The sequence below is a fragment of the Vicugna pacos genome, chromosome 3 (assembly GCF_048564905.1).
Source record: "Vicugna pacos chromosome 3, VicPac4, whole genome shotgun sequence".
Lineage (NCBI taxonomy): Eukaryota > Metazoa > Chordata > Mammalia > Artiodactyla > Camelidae > Vicugna > Vicugna pacos.
This window is the reverse complement of record NC_132989.1, coordinates 11,339,229-11,355,808: the sequence shown is the minus strand read 5'-3', so window position 1 is coordinate 11,355,808 and position 16,580 is coordinate 11,339,229. Positions and strand designations below refer to the sequence as shown.

At 44.1% G+C, this 16,580-nt stretch overlaps 1 protein-coding gene and 1 non-coding gene across 2 annotated transcripts in view; both read left to right on the top strand.

Moving 5' to 3' along the window:
- GALNT10 (polypeptide N-acetylgalactosaminyltransferase 10) overlaps positions 1-16,580 on the top strand; it is a 207,706-nt gene that overhangs the window by 75,569 nt on the left and 115,557 nt on the right. The window lies entirely within an intron of this gene.
- On the top strand, positions 10,103-10,175 carry TRNAA-AGC (transfer RNA alanine (anticodon AGC)). Its single transcript has one exon. It is a non-coding gene; the product is annotated as a tRNA-Ala (tRNA).

Genomic DNA, 16,580 nt, shown 5'->3' with positions numbered 1-16,580 from the left:
TGTTGTGTTCTCCCTCTTAAACCCCGTCGTTATTAGCCTAGCGTTTCAAAACGAGGTCTATGAGTTCCTGAGGATATTAATCATTCTCTAGCTGGAGGGGGTGGGGTGGGTGGGGGAAACTCCTCATCAAATAAATTTACGAAATACTAGATTAAGCAGTTAGGCGGCTTTCTTTTTTGTGAGACTTCGCAGAGCCTTTAATATGCTAATATACGTCCAGTGTGTCTCCAAGAGAGTATTAGAATATGTAAGGGTTGAAAATGCAAGGATTAGCTTTTGGGGAGAGAGGCAGGGTAGGGGTACAGGGAGGAAGGAGGTGTAATTTTTTTATTGTGGTAAAATATACATGATATTTATCATTTTAACCGTTCATAAGGGTATAATTCAGTGGCGTTAAACACATTCACAATGCTGTGTAACCATTACCACTATACCCAGAACTTTGTCGTCATTCCCAACAGTAACTCCCCCATTCTGCCTAATGATCTCTATTCTGTTTTCTGTCTCTATGAGTTTGTCTATTCTAGATGCCTCACATAAGTGGAATCATATAATATGTGTCCTTCCATGTCTGGCTTATTTCACTAGGCATAGTATTTTTGATGTCCATCAATGTTGTAGCATATTTCAAAATGATATTCTTTTTATGGCTGAGTAATATTCCATTGTATGTATGTGCCACATTTTGTTTATCCCTTTGTCTGTTGATGGACACTTGAGTTATTTCTACCTTTTGACTGTTGTGAACAATGCTGCTGTGAACGTTGGCGTGCAGATATCTGTTTGAGTCCCTGCTTTCATTCCTTTTGGAGACATACCTAGGTGTGGAATTGCTGGGTCATGTGATACTTCTATGTTTAAGCTTTTGAGAAACCACCAAACTTTTCCGCAGAGGTTGTACCATTTTACATTCCCACCAGCAATGCACAAGGGTTCCAATTTCTTTGCCAACACTTGTTATTTCCCGTTTTTAAAAAAAACTGTGGCTATCCTGGTAGGTGTAAAGTGGTACCTCCTGTGGTTTTGATTTGCATTTCCCTAATGACTAGTGATGTTGAGCTCTAAGAGTCCTTTATGCATTCTGAATGTAAGTCCTTTATCAAATACTTGTTTTGCAGATGTATTTTCCAAGTCCATGGCTTGCCCTTTGAAGAACAAAGGCTTTTTAATGAATTCCAGTTTATCCATATTTTACATTGCTTGTGACCCATTTAAGAACCTGTAGAATTCAAAAAAATACATGTAGATTCTCCCCCATCCAAGAAGTGGAGCTTAATTCTCACCCGCCACCCACCAGCACACACATACACACTTGAAAGTGGGCTACACTTAGGGATTTGCTTCCAAAAATCAGAGTAGTGAGAGAAAAAAACAGCAACTTCACCACGGAGAAACCTGGCAACCACAACTTTATACAGGTGGTAATGGTGAATATCACTAGGGTCATCATACAGAAATCATGAACCCTGGATGTGATGTGTTGAGGAGCATTTCATCATTGTGGTATTTTCCCCCAAATCTCATAACCCAAGTCAAATCGTGAAAACAAAACAAAACAAAACAAAAAACACCAGACAAGCACATATTGGGGGACAGTATACAGGATACCTAGCCAGTGCTCATCAAGATTATTGAAGTCATGAAAAGAAACAAAAACAAGGACAATCAGAGAAACCGTCACAGACCAGAGGAGTCTGGGAAGATATGACAACTAACTGTAATGTGGTGCTCTGTATTAAATCCTGGAACAGAAATAGGACATTAATAGAAAAAATGGTGAGACTCAATGTCTGGAGTTTAGTTATCAGTAGTGTACTAATGCTGGTTTCTTAGTTTTGGCAAATGCAACATGGTAATGCAAGGTGTTAACAGTAGGGGATAACAAGTGTTGATGAGACTGTGGAGAAAAGAGAATGCTGATGCACTGTTGGTGGGAATGCAAAGTGGCACAGCCCCTACGGAAAACACTTTGTGGGTTAAGGGGCAGTAGTCCTAATCAAGTCCTGAGGTTCCCCAGAATAAAGACTTCTCTTAATATTAAAAAAAAAAGAAGAAGAACCCTTTGCCTAAACCCAGGTCACTGAAATTTGCTCACATACTTTCTTCTACAAATTTTATAGTTTGGCTCTTATGTGTAGGTCTGTTATCCATTCTAAGTTTTTTGTATGGTGTGAGTAAGGGTTGAGGTTTATTTTTTGGCATATGGATACCTAATTTTTGGACACCATGTGTTGGTAAGATTATCCTTTCCACATTGGATTTCTGTAGCCACCTTTGTTCATAACCAGCTTCTTATATATCCAGACTCTCCTCTCCATTCCTGTTGATCACATCTCTTTCTTTACTCAAGAACCATCCTCCCTTGGTCACTGTAGCCCTAGTGCAGGCCTTGAAATTAGGACATATTAAGTTCTCCAACTTTACTCCTCTTTTTCTAAATTGTTTTAGCTGTTCTTCTAGAGCCCGTGCATGTCAGTTTCTACAAACACTGCACTGAGTCTCTAGATCAATTTTGAGATGATCGACATTTTAACACCTAGTCTTCTGATCCATAAATTTGATATATCTCTCTCTTTGTTTAGATCTTTGGCTTCTCTCTGCAGTATTTTGTAGTTTTCAGTGAATAGGTCTTGCACAGTTTTGTTAAATTTATCCCTTAAGTAGTTAGTATTTTTGATGCCATTGTAAGTGGTATTTTTTTTTATTTCCATTTCCAATGTTTCATTGCTGGTATTTAGAAACAATTGGTTTTCATAGGTCAACTTTGTATCCTGTGACACTGCTGAACTCATTAGTCCTACTAGTGTTTTTGTAGAGTCCTTAGGATTTTTAAAAATAGATAACCATGTCACGTTAACCATGTTACTTTGACTCCATTCTGCAGTCAAAGAATGGAGACCTAGAAAGACAAGGGACCTGCCTCCTGTCTCACTGTTCATAAACACAGAGCGAGGAGTCTGAAACTTGGGTCTTCTGGGTTCTCCTTCAGGGTCCTCTTCACTGCACCAAGTTGCTTCTCAGGATTTCAGGCCTCAAGAGAAGAAGCTTGTATCAGTTAAGATTAGATCTGAATGGCTTAAACGCAAAAAAAGTTTATTTTCCTCTGACTTTAAAAAGTCTGGATCCAATTACCCAGGACATATTTCACAGAACTAGAACAAATCATAATAAAATTTATATGGAACCATCAAAGACCTAGAATTGCTAAAGCATTACTGAAGAGAAAGAAAGAGGCTGGAGGAATAACTCTCCCAGACTTCAGACAATACTATAGAGCTACAGTCATCAAGACAGCATGGTATTGGTACCAAAACAGACATATAGACCAATGGAACAGAATAGAGAGCCCAGAAATGAACCCACAAACTTTTGATCAACTCATCTTCGACAAAGGAGGCAAGAATATACAATGGAATAAAGACAGTCTCTTCAGCAAATGGTGTTGGGAAAACTGGACAGCAGCATGTAAAACAATGAAGCTAGAACACACCCTTACACCATATACAAAAATCAACTCAAAATGGATTAAAGACTTAAACATAAGACAAGATACAATAAACCTCCTAGAGGAAAACATAGGCAAAACATTATCTGACATACATTTCAAAAATTTTCTCCTAGAAGAAATAAAAGCAAGAATAAACAAATGGGACCTAATGAAACTTACAAGCTTCTGCAGAGCAAAGGAAATCAGAAATAAAACAAGAAGAAAACCTACGGAATGGGAGAAAATTTTTGCAAGTGAAACCGACAAAGGCTTGATCTCCAAAATATATAAGCAGCTCATACGACTCAATAAGAAAAAAATAAACAACCCAATCCAAAAATGGGCAGAAGACCTAAACAAGCAACTCTCCAAGGAAGACATACAAATGATCAAAAAGCACATGAAAAAATGTTCAATATCACTAATTATCAGAGAAATGCAAATCAAAACTACAATGAGGTATCACCTCACACCAGTCAGAATGGCCGTCATTCAAAAATCCAAAAATGACAAATGCTGGAGAGGCTGTGGAGAAAGGGGAACCCTCCTACACTGCTGGTGGGAATGCAGTTTGGTGCAGCCACTATGGAAAACAGTGTGGAGATTCCTCAAAAGACTAGGAATAGACTTACCATATGACCCAGGAATCCCACTCCTGGGCTTGTATCCAGAAGGAAATCTACTTCAGGATGACACCTGCACTCCAATGTTCATAACAGCACTATTTACAATAGCCAAAACATGGAAACAGCCTAAATGTCCATCAACAGATGACTGGATAAAGAAGATGTGGTATATTTATACAATGGAATACTGCTCAGCCATAAAAACCGACAACATAACATCATTTGCAGCAACATGGATGCTCCTGGAGAATGTCATTCTAAGTGAAGTAAGCCAGAAAGAGAAAGAAAAATACCATATGAGATCGCTCATATGTGGAATCTAAAAAACAAAAACAAACAAACAAAAACAAAGCATAAATACAGGACAGAAATAGACTCATGGATAGAGAATACAGACTTGTGGTTACCGGGGGGGGGTGGTGGGGTAGAGAGTGGGAAGGGATAGAATGGGATTTCAAAATTGTAGAATAGATAAACAAGATTACACTGTATAGCACAGGGAAATACACACAAAATGTTATGATAAATCACAGAGAAAAAAATGTGACAATGAGTGTGTATATGTCCATGAATGACTGAAAAATTGTGCTGAACACTGGAATTTGACACAACATTGTAAAATAAAAAATAAAAAATGTTAAAAAAAAAAAAAGTCTGGAGATTTGCAGCCCAAGGCTGGTATGATGGTTCTGCTCTGTAAATTCCTCAGGAACCTAGGTTTCTTCCCACAAATAGCTTCACCATCCCTAGGCTTTCGATCGCCATCCAGTGATCCAGTATGGTGGCATTTGCATTCTGGGAAGCAAGATTGAAGGAATAAAGAAGAAGGGAAAGGTGCACACCAGTGATTTCTTCAGCTGCACAACACCTGTCCTCACATCTCACTGGATAGAACCCAGTTCGACCACCTCGAGCTGCGAGGATGTCTGGGAGACACCATCTTTAGTCTGAGCAGTCATATTCCTGGTGGAAATCCCTGTTACTGTGGAAGAAGAGAACAGCTGCTGGGGGACATACAGCAGTTTCTGCCACAACCTAAAGGTTAGGAATCCAGAAAGGAAACAGTTTGAAAATGAAAGGAGAAAGAAAGGTGGAAGTGTTCAAAGCCTGTTGCATCTTTTACAAACCACCTTAGGATCTGGTGAGCCAGCCCTCGGTAGTTTTATAGCCATTAGGTTGACCTGAAGCCATTTAGTCAGAGGATAAAGTTAATCCTCAGAACCCCTTATGGTATGAAATCCTTGTGACTGTATTAGACTGTCTAATCACGGATGACCTTCCTTCATCTGGAGAAGGTAAAGCAAAGATGTCTCTTCGTTCACTCAGTTGACAGAATTTGCTGTCTCCTACCCTCACGGAGCTCACAATTTGAGGAGAGACGGACTAATGAAATAAGCCCCCTGAATGAATGTGAAATCACAAAGGAGCTCTAAGGGGACCCCCAGGGACTGTGATCTAGCCCGGGAGATCAGGGAAGGCTTGTCTGAGGATTTGGATTCATCTCTGCAGGAGTGGCTACTTTCACAGCAGAGTCGTGTGTTCTGAGAAGACCATCCTTTGTGCCATTGTGGGTACATCGCATATGCTGCTTGGGGCACTGTATGTCTAGGAGCTCATTATTTACGGACGAGGATGCCAAAGCGAGAGTAAGGTGGGGGTTGGGGAGGTGGGGGTACTGTTCGGAGTTCAGAGTCCTTTGTGGCTTACACCTCAAGAGAAATGGAGAGGGGGAAGGAGTTCAGACGTTCCAGGATGGCAGGTGGAGGAGACCAGGGTCGTAGTCTAGTCAGAGACTTCCCTCGTGGGCCAGGAAGGAGCCCAAGGAGCTCAGTACTAGGAGGAGTTTTCTGAGACCTACAGTCATCTGTATGGAGGAAGGGAGCTTCCTATCCCCTAAGTGCCCAAGCCGATCTCAGGGACCATTGTGTGCTGTAACAGAGAAAGGATTCCTGGGCCCAGTGGCCCATCAGAGGAGACAGCATCTCAGCTGCCACTCAGCATTCCGGTCCTGTGAGTATGAGGCATGGCACAAGGGGGCCCCTAGCAGTTGTGGATGAGGGGAGGGCAGCACCAGAGGAGGGGGCAGCCCTCCACCACCTTCTGCTTCTCTGCTTCCCCGTGCCTCGGGGCACCTTTGCAAGCAGTGAGCAGCAAGCCAGCCTGAAGACATCAACCAGTGGGCCACTACCTGCCGGGTGTACTTGGGAATTCGCTCTTCCAGCTTAAGGCAGGTGTGGCTGATGGGTCCTGTCCTGTCCTCTGGCCAGCCTTAGTTGACTAGTAAGGGCTGCGAGGAGTACAGTGTTGAGAAGGATTCTTGGGGCCTGGGACCCATGGGAAAAAGTATTACAGTAGGCCGGCAGTGCCTGCCTTTGTCCTGGCATCGACTGTGAGGAAGAAATGGGATAATACAGGTAAAGATGCTTTGTAAGTTGCAAAGGGCTATCCAAATAATAACTAATAATGGCAGCTATGATTTTTAGTGCTTCCTAAATACCAGACACTGTTGAGAGCGTCACTTCTCACAGTAACCCTGCCGTTAGATACTGTTGAAAGCCCCCATTTTACAACGGAGGAACCACAGTTTGGAAAAACAGTGTCACTTGCCTAAGGTCGCACAGCTAGTAAGCAGTAGAACTGTGTCGCAAGCTTAAGTGCTTCTGACTCCAAAGCAAGTGCTCTTACAGACTTTGTTTTGCTGTCTTCAGAATGTAGGTGATTATGATTGTAGTTATTACTATTAATAGAGCGACTAGTCTGTTACTTGGTAGCTCAGCCCTAATTCCCCAGCTAACGGGATGTGTTTGCGGCCATTGTTTGGTCCCTGGAAGGCTGGAACTTGCCTTCTGCTCAGCCTACCAGTTTTGCCTGCCTTCCCCTTGACCCAGCCAGATCTGCTCTGCAGAGCGATGTAATGACCCTCAGTTTTGCTCCATTTGCCAAGCCTCTGAGAAGAACGCTTTTTAGAGGGCTTCCTCGGGTTGTTTACACATCAGCTAGACTGAGATTTTCAAGACCCCTTGTGAACAAGGCACAGACATAAGATTCACTTCCACAAGTTGTCCTTTCCTGAGAGCCGAGCAGGCCCCTCGCACCTTTCCAGGCATGGAGATGTGGGATCAGCAGGCCGACGTGTGCTCAGAACCATTCGCTGTGATGATTGCACTCATGTGGTGTTTGGCAGTTTGCAGAACGCTTTCCTATCAATTTTCTCTCCAAGCCTCAGTTTGTCATTTACAAAGTGGCTATCATGGTAATAATAGTAAAGTCTCATCTTTTGAAAGGATTAGGTTATAATAAACTCACTTAAGGTGAAATTAGCATAAAATCAGAATCACCCTTGACAGTCACCCATGGAATGTTAAGACAAACCACCTCTCAGAAACCAAATTTATGCAGTTTTTCCTCCAGCATTAAAACTGATGACTATTTCTTTGGTTGAAGTCGTTGCAGTGCCTTCTGAGGTAATGAAAACAGTTATCTTCCAAGAGTGGGCTCGCTCGGCACCAAAGTGCTCACAGTACCAGAGGCCAGAGAGAATGAGGCCCCTGGGGACACCATCCAAGGTACAGACTCGCTGAGCACAGGGACAGGATAATCGCCAGACTCCCCAGTTACGATTTCTCTCTTTCTTTTGGACCCTGTGTCACTGAATTCCCGAAGCTCAAATATATATATGAAACAGTTCCATTAGGTCTGACTTCCCGACTTTCTGTCTATGAACAGGGTTAAAACTTGAGAATAACACGTGATGAAACAAGCACCAGGCTAGGTGAGGGGACATCTAGGCTCAGTCCCCAGGTCAGCCTCCCCGCATCTGTGGACCTGAAAGATGAACATATCACCCGTGTTCAAGTTCCTAGGCTGTATTTCTTGACAGCAGACTTGCAGGACCCTTGTGATTCTATTTTAAAAAGACAAAAATGCTTGTGTCCCGCTTCTGCCTTGCTGTCTAAACTGGCCTCATCTCTGCCTGTACCTCTGTGATAGCCCCCTCCCTATGTTCCACCCTTCCTCCTGGCCTTCTAATCGCTTCTCCACTTGGCTACAAGAGAGCTTTCCAAATGCACCCTGATCTTGCCACCTTCTGCGAAATACTTGATTTCCAGGTGCTTCTGGGGAAAGACAAAATCCTGATTCCTGCCCACCTCTCATCCCTACCAGGGTTCCCCTCCTTCTCTGTGCAGCACATATGCTGCTGCTCTTCTTCTAGTCCCTCCTGTACTTCACATTTGCTCAGCCACAGGGCCTTTGCACATCCTCCCTTTCCTCTGTCCACAGTGTTCTGTTCTTCTCTCTGCTGAGTTAATCCTGATCATACTCCATCCATTTCTTCAGGGAAGCCTTTTGTGACTTTGCTGTCTGGATCAGACCCTCCTGAGCTGATGTGATCTGAATGAAAAGGACTCTCTGCACCATGTACCTTTCTTTTTTGCACAGGCCACTATAACTATTTAAATTTCTTTGTGGTTCTGGATTAAAGTCTGTGTTCCCTGCTGCCACACACACTACTCTAAGCTCTATGAGAGCCGGGTCCTTATCTATCTTGTTCACCAGTGTATTCTTTGCAGCTTGCACAGAGACTGGCACGTGCTAGTATCCATTAAACATTTAAGTGGAGAGATGGATGGATGGGTGAGAAACCCAGATGAACATTATCACATTATCAGAGTCGTGTTGTTTGCTTGTTTTTCCTGTGATAAAACCTTTGGAAACTTACTCTGAAGGAAATGATACAAGTTGCAATCATTCTTTTAGAAAGGGAAAAGTTACTGAAGGCTCCATCTGCCCTTTAGATAATAGGTATTACGAAATACCTTGGCTCTTTTTCTCTCTGCTGTTTAAGTGTTTTAATGAGCTCTCACACCCTAAGAAGCAAATGACCTTTTCTAAAGCCATCTGCACAAAACAAAAGGGTGAATTGGACGGGTGGGATGGTTCTGCCCTTGGAAGCACTGTCAGCCTTTTGAAACAACGGTCCCTATTTGTGTATGAGCTCGCCCTCTTAGGGAAAGGGGCCCCGTCCAGACTGCAGATTCCAACATCCTGCTGTTGAGACCACAGAGTTATTGGAGCAAGGAAAATTGATTGTTGGGTGGAACAGCAGGATCTGCCTGACGTGGGCCGGGCCACCCACTCTTGTGGTTGCTGGGTTAGAGTGCCCCGTCCATTCATAAATCGTACCCTTTAGGTGTGATTGCTTATACTGCTTGGTCCTGGTTGTCATGAAAGGTCGGTTTTCTCAGAACAGCAGCCTACTAGATGAGTGCCGGGGTTAGGTGAGCTCCCTGCAGTCTGACTTGTGGCGGGGAGTGGTCCTCAGCCAGCAATGAGGGAGCATTTCCTCTGAATGAAAACAAGATGTTTCTCCCTGCATCTCTCCCAGGAAGAGGGGGATTCTAAAGTTAATTACTGGTGGCTAGGTAGTAACATTTTATTTTATTCTTGGAGTTCTACTCCAGCCCGTTCCTTGCTTAGACACCTCTCATGGCTTCCACCTGCCAAACAGCTCAAACGTAGGCCCCTCAGATTCCAATCCAGACTTCCTGGCCTCCCTGCTCTTTTGCATCCTACTCACCCCATCCAAATCAGGCTCCTTGCCATTATGTAAACAGGTCCTTTACTTGCTAACCTCTATCTCTCCACACCTGCTAGTGCTAGACTCCATTCCCCAATTGCCACCAGTCAAAATCCTACCCATCCTCCAAAGCAACTCTCAAAGATCTTGCTTCTGCAGGAATTGTTCCCTGATGGTCTTAGGTAGAATTTCACCTTTGGCTCTTGTAAATACCTCTAGAATTTACCTGTACCACTGTCAAGGCACTCACGTTACAGTGTTGTGTGGTTTTTTTTCTTTCTTCTATCCATGCTGTTTGTTGAGGCCAAGAATTATCTTACTTTATTTCCCCCACAGTTCTTTAGGTCTTCAATTCATCAATGAAGTCATCCTCTTTTGTGGGGGGAATGAATAAATAAAAACAGTTCGGGGGGAGGGTATAGCTCAGTGGTAGAGTGCATGCCTAGCATGCATGAGGTCCTGGGTTCAATCCCCAGTACCTCCATCAAATAAATAAATAAATAAATAACCTAATTACCCCCCCCCAAAAAGATTAATTTAAAAAAAACAGTTCATCTTATGTCCTCAAAACTCATGAAGAAAGTAGATTTTCCAATTGTCCAAATCCCCTTGCTTCAAGTTAACTTTATGCTTTTGGCTAAATTAAGCCCTACCTGGCCCTCTTTGAAGTGTAACCTTGAAGGCAACCTTGAGGAGAATGCTTTGCTGTGTGTCTGTGTGTGTGTATGAAGGTTATTAGAATAATCTACTTAGCAGATAAACAAATGTTTGGAATTATATAGAGTCATCTAAGCCTCAAAGCAAAATCATTCCAGCACTTTTATAGGGTTTTTGGAGAGGAGAGTTAATGGGGGGGGGACTCTCCTAAAATTGGCAGCAGAATCTAATCCGTTATATGTCCTCAGACCCTGCATGAAGCAGATGACTTGCTCAGTTTTCCTTTAAGCATTGCCATTTTCAAAGGGACAGCCCTTTTCCCATTGTTTTGAAGACACTAGCCAGCTGAGTGTCCTCTCTGAGCTGGAGATGCCGCATCTGCAGTGTCGGGATTAGAGTACATACTTTAACAGATCTTTCTCCTTGGGCAGAAGACAGTTGGCTCACTTCACCACCTTTCTCCCGTTCCTCCAAAGGATGCCAGGCACGCTAAAAGTGGCTAAACAAAAGATTAAGATTCCATTTGTGTGTGTGTGTGTGTGTGTGTGGCTGTTTGAACACTAATCGATTCTTTCAGTGAAATGTTAAGTAAAAGCATGCAGATACCAGAAGCAGTTATTTAGAGCAGCCAGTCGAAATCCATTTCCAGTTTATCGTGTAATGTGATTTCCACATTAATTCTGCCAGCCACCTCCACAAACTCTCCCTCACCTCCCTTGCCCTGTGCTCCTTCCCAACCCTTGTGCTTCCTGTAGCAGAAGGACATTTGGAAACAGAGGGGAAGGCAAGTAGCAAAAGATGGTTGCTCAGGGAGTGGGGGGATTCAGCTCAAGTGGTAGAGCACATGCCTAGCGTGTGTAAGGTCCTGGGTTCAATCCCTAGTACTTCCATCAAAGTAAATAAATAAACCTAATTACCCCCCCCCAAAAAACACAATAAATTTTAAAAAGATAGTTGCTGAAGGAAAATAATCACAGCCTTTATAGACAATTCCGGGACCTGTCAAAGAAACTTAAAATTACCTCTGGATTAAAATCCAGATGTGCCTCTTTGCATAAGATTAAGTGATTGCTGTTGCATAAGAATCGCTGTCTTCTGAGAAGCATTGTTCCATGTTTTCCTTCTTGCAAAAGGTCTGTGGCATTGTTCCTATTGTAGAATGCCACTATTAACTAAGAACTTTCTTCTTTCCCATACGACAGTGAATTTCCACATGGGCATATGACCTCCTGTTAATGAGGAAACTCTCTAAATCCTGTTATCAGCAATAGCCAGTTAAATGGGCTCAGGTGTCAAATAGGTTCCCACTGCAGAGCCCAGTTTTATTATTAGATTTCCATCCCTCTCCTTTCCCCCCAAACGTGACCATCACAAACACCAGGTCATAAAGTTTCTCTAAAAATAGCACATTATGACTTGTACTGCTTTACTGAAGAGGGCCTCACTTTGTCCCAGACGCTGAGCTGGATGCGCTATGGAGATGATTCGCTCATTTCATCCTCTCCACGACCTGCGGGTTAGTCAGTTACTTTCCCCTGTTTATCAGTCAAGGAAACTGGGGTCCACCTGCCCAGGAAGTAAAACCTAGGTTTTTCCAACTCTGGAATCAGAATGCTCTGAGTCATCAGACTCTACTTCCAGCCCCACTGTTGCATACTCATTCACTCAGTCATTCACCTGATGTTTACCGAGGACCTCAGATATCGGCTGAGGAACGCACAGTGATGAATCAAAACAGACATGCCTCTGCCTTCCAGGAGCTCACAGTCTAACCCAGGGAGAGAACACACCCAGATCTGGTTTGATGCTTGGGGCTGGCAAACTATGGGATTTCGGGCAAGTCTGTTCTACTCTGTTAGCCTCAGATTTCATATCTGTAAGTGAGGCAGCTGGATTTTGACAAGTGCTTTTCCACCTTTATTGTGAATCGAAATCACATGGGAAATGTGTTTAAAAATCTATCTTCCTGGCCTCTTGTGCCCAGGTACTTTGATTTAATGATACAGCCCAGGAATTTATATCTCTAATGAGGGTTCCGTGTGCCCAGAACCACCGTATGAGAGGGACTGATCTGGCTGTCAACCCCATTAGTGCCTACATGGGATCTGTGTTGTCACATCTGTACCCCCAGTGCCTAGCACAGTGCCTGGCACAGAGGAGGTCTTGATAAACATTGGGGATAGTTTGAATGATCTATCTGTGGGGTTTCCATGGATGAACCTCAGAGATTCCTGACCACAATTTCTGGATAGGATTCCAAAGGCCCTTTGGGCTCTGAACGCTCTGTGATTTTAGGATTGAAACCAATTCTTTCTCTTACCCAAAGCTCAGACCTATTATTAGAAATCTTTTTAACCTTTATAGTAAAACTTGAGTCCTATATCAAAGTGATTTGATGAGATGATGTCAATTTACAGTATATTTGTAAAATCCTAAGGGAATTGGTACTCACATTCTCTGTATAAATTCTGAGAGTGCTCCTGATGTGCAGTTTGTGAGTTTCTCGGTTTATCTGACAGTACCTTTGGGGCAGGTAGTGCTGTCTCCATTTTGCAGGTAGGAAAATCGGGATGCCAGTGACTCTTGTAGCTTGTCCAAGGTCACACTGCGAGGACTCTGTCCACTCAGAATCAGCCTGGGAGTCCAAGAACATGGCTTTCATCCTCTGGCCTGCTTATGTGGCCTGGGTTGGGTAGCTTGGCCTCTTCGAACCTCAGTTTCCCCATCTATGAGATGGGAGAGGGGTGGGCTAGTTGTTTCTGAGCAGCTGCTTAGGTGGGATATTTGCAGACCCCCTACTAACTACATGCTCAGGCATGCAGAAGGCCTGTGTCAGCAGACTCCGAAGTCCTCTTCGTCTAGGAAAGAGGTAAGAACTAATGAGACCACATAAAACAGGCCATGTCTGCAAATGACTCCAGAGGGACATACATCACTAAGGCAAAGGCAGCGAGGTGGTAGATGCCATCAGAAAAAAAATTCCTAGAATTTTGGAACCTTAGTTCTCTACTCTGTTAGTTCAACAATTCACTGTTCATTCTGAGAACGAGATTCAGGGGAGTTCACTTCTCTGCAGTCACAACTGTGGGATTCATTCCTGTGCCCCATTCTCAGCAGCGCAGGAAGAATTTCATGAGCATATGGAGGAAACAGTGTCCCTCCTGGAATCTTAGACTCTTGAAATGTCCTTTTAAAGATCGCCTAACCCTTGCCACTCCAAATGTCCTTTGGGGATCAGTGTCAGTGGCATCATGTGGGAGCTTGTTAGAAAAGCAGATTCTCAGGCTCCAGACTTCCTATATCAGAATCTGTGCTTAACAAGCTCCTCACATGTTTGTACTCCGCATGATGATCTGAGAAGCGCTGGCCCTAACCTAGCAATTGACTCCCCTCCTTCACATTCTGAAGAACTGGCGAGCATCCTCTTCCTGGTTTCCTCTAGTGCTTTCTTCCAAGTGGCTGTTTCATCCTAACACCAAGCCAACTTTTGGAATTTCTTCTCTATCTAAGCTAACCTCTCAGTCATTCAGTAACTTCTGCCCTTGGTACTCACTCTAGCCTCGGCACCTCACAGAACAACATAAATCCTCCTGTGTCCCCCATGGTCTCTCATCTCCTAGCCCTTGTACAACACAGTTTCTAATCTTCTTCATCCGGAATACGAATCTGTATGCACATTGCAAGCTCACTGGGGCCAGGCAAGTAACACAAATGAGAGATGAGAGCCAGGTGAAAGGCACTAAGGAATGATGGGGACTGTGACAAACTGGAGGGCCATGTGCTGTCTAGCAGGCCAGCTGCTGTTGCTGGCCCAGCTCAGTCAGAGCATTGACATGTCTTCTGAGTTTTCAAGAGAAGCCAAAAATCTTGATTAAAACAAACAAAAAACTTTATTTTTTCATGCTGGCAATTAAAAATAAATCCTCAAAAGCCACAATATTAAAAAACATCCATGATATTGTGTTTACTGTGATCACATCTAAAGTTTATGTGACCTTTAATGAGTAATATCTGCTCAGCTTGAGTACAAGAGCCCAGATGTGGCCTGACCAGCACACAACAGGCAGGATTTTGACCTCCATCATTCTAGACTAGTAATTCTCAAACTGGCGTGTGCATCAGAGCATCTCAGAGGACTTGTTAAAACTCAAATCCTGAGCCCCACCCCTGGAGTTTCCACTGCTGCTTCTTGGGTGGGGCCCAGGAATCAGCATTGCCAACAAGTTCCCAGCTAGGCTGGGTGGTGCTCGTTCACAGTTTGGACACTTTAGACTGGTGCCTTCCATTAAGGTGGCCTCAGTTTGCAGAAACTCTTTAGTTCCACCAGTGACCTAAAGTCATCAAAGAAGTTCCCAGTCTTTAGTTAGCAGAAGAGGGAAAAGGAATTGGGAAGGAGGGCTGGAGGAAAGATAGCTAAACAGCTCCTAACCAATCAATCGTGACATTTAGAGGTTGAGTATTTACCTTGGGCAGATCCCTGACCCATTGCAAGACTGAGTTTTCCTGTCCATGAAATGGGGAAGTGGCCCCAGCTCAGCCTCTAAGTATATGTGTTCACTTGTTTGGAGGTTTGAAATCCCACATGGAACCCCTGTATACAAAACAGATGCATTGCTGGGTGGATTGAAGGGGAGGTGAAGCTCTTACAACCTCCAGCTTCCCACGGCAGCACTGAGGGGTCTCCTGCAGAAATGTAGCTCAACACAGCTGCAACCTGCTGACGGAACTTCCAGCGCAGCTCCTCTGATTTCTCAGACCCCGAGAGCTGTTCACAGGCACGTGGCCTTTGTTTTTGCAGTTTTCCTTCCCTCTCCAACCACGACATTCCGGCATGCCCACTTTCAGAATTTTCTTCTTGCAACTCAGAGAGGTCTGTAGGAGAGGAAACGCCAAGGATTGTGGTTGTCATCAGAGCTGTTGTAAGGATATTGAGCCATCGTGGAAAATCTGCTAACGCAGGGATCAGCCAGAGCCTTAATAAACAGGCGTGGGTTTGATTTTATTCCAGTGGCTTCTTGTTAGTACTAATGGTCCAGCCCGCCACGTGTGCAGGGCCTCAGGAATTAATTATATAGGAAATAGGACTAGTGGGTGCTGCATGCCACAGTGGCAAGAGCAGGTCTGCGGGGTTTTTAATGGGCAAGGTGATGTGGGAAGCTTTGTGCATTTAGGTGAACACAGAAGATAATTAAACAGCTGTGTGGAGCAGTGTTACCTTGGGAAGTCTTACTCAGCCCTGGGGCCAAGCCTTCAGACTTGATTCTTGGCATAGGAAAGCATCTGGCACCTTCTGATGACCCCAGACACTGGAATGCAGCCTCCTTTAATTAGGGAAACTGCTTCCTAATGGGCCCACCAGGATGGGCTCACGTCCCGGAACACATAATAAATGCCTTCAGTGCCCAGCCCCCCGGGGACTGCTCTCCTGTCGCTGCTGTATATTCCTGTTTTCTTTCAGCTGTCCGAGTGATTGATTGTTTAGACCTTCCACACACATTTGCCAACTCTTCCCTTCCTCTTTGGGGTTGCAGAGATGACCTAGACCTGACTTCTCCTCCTTGCTCTGTGCACCTTGGGCCCAGCCCTGCCACGCTCCACCCACACCTGAAACTCTATGCCCCAGCCGTGTGCTCGGCCTGCCTCTCATTTCGGCTTGTCTGAAGTCCAGTCCAAAGTCCCTCATATCCATAAAACCTTCCCCAGTTCTCCCTGGTGGAAACAAAGTCCTGTGGCACTTCCTCCAGTGCTCTCACCCAGGGGTCACTTCCTCTGCCCTGTCCAGTACAGAGCCACTAGTCACGTGGGGCTGTCGGGCCCTTGGAATGGAGCTGAATTGAGATGAACCCAAGTGTAAAATACACACTGGATTTTGAAGACTTAGCACAAAAAAAAAAAAGCTCAAGTCTTTTCCACTGCATGTTGAAATGATCGTATTTTCAATGGAGTATATGGAGCTTAATGAAATATATTACCAAAACTCAATTCACCTCTTTTTAAAAAAAATTTTTTTTAATGTGAATACGAGAAGTTGTAAATCTCCATACGCAACTCACATTGGTGGCTCGTGTTATGTTTTCTGCTGGACAGCGTCACACCTGTCGCTTTCTCTTTTCCGTGAAAGGAACGTCTGGCCATCTGTTTTCTCTCCAGCTGGTTTGTGAGTTCCAGGAGGGTGGACACTGCATGCCCGTCATCTTTCTGACCCTCGCAAACCTGGCTGGCACAGGGCAGG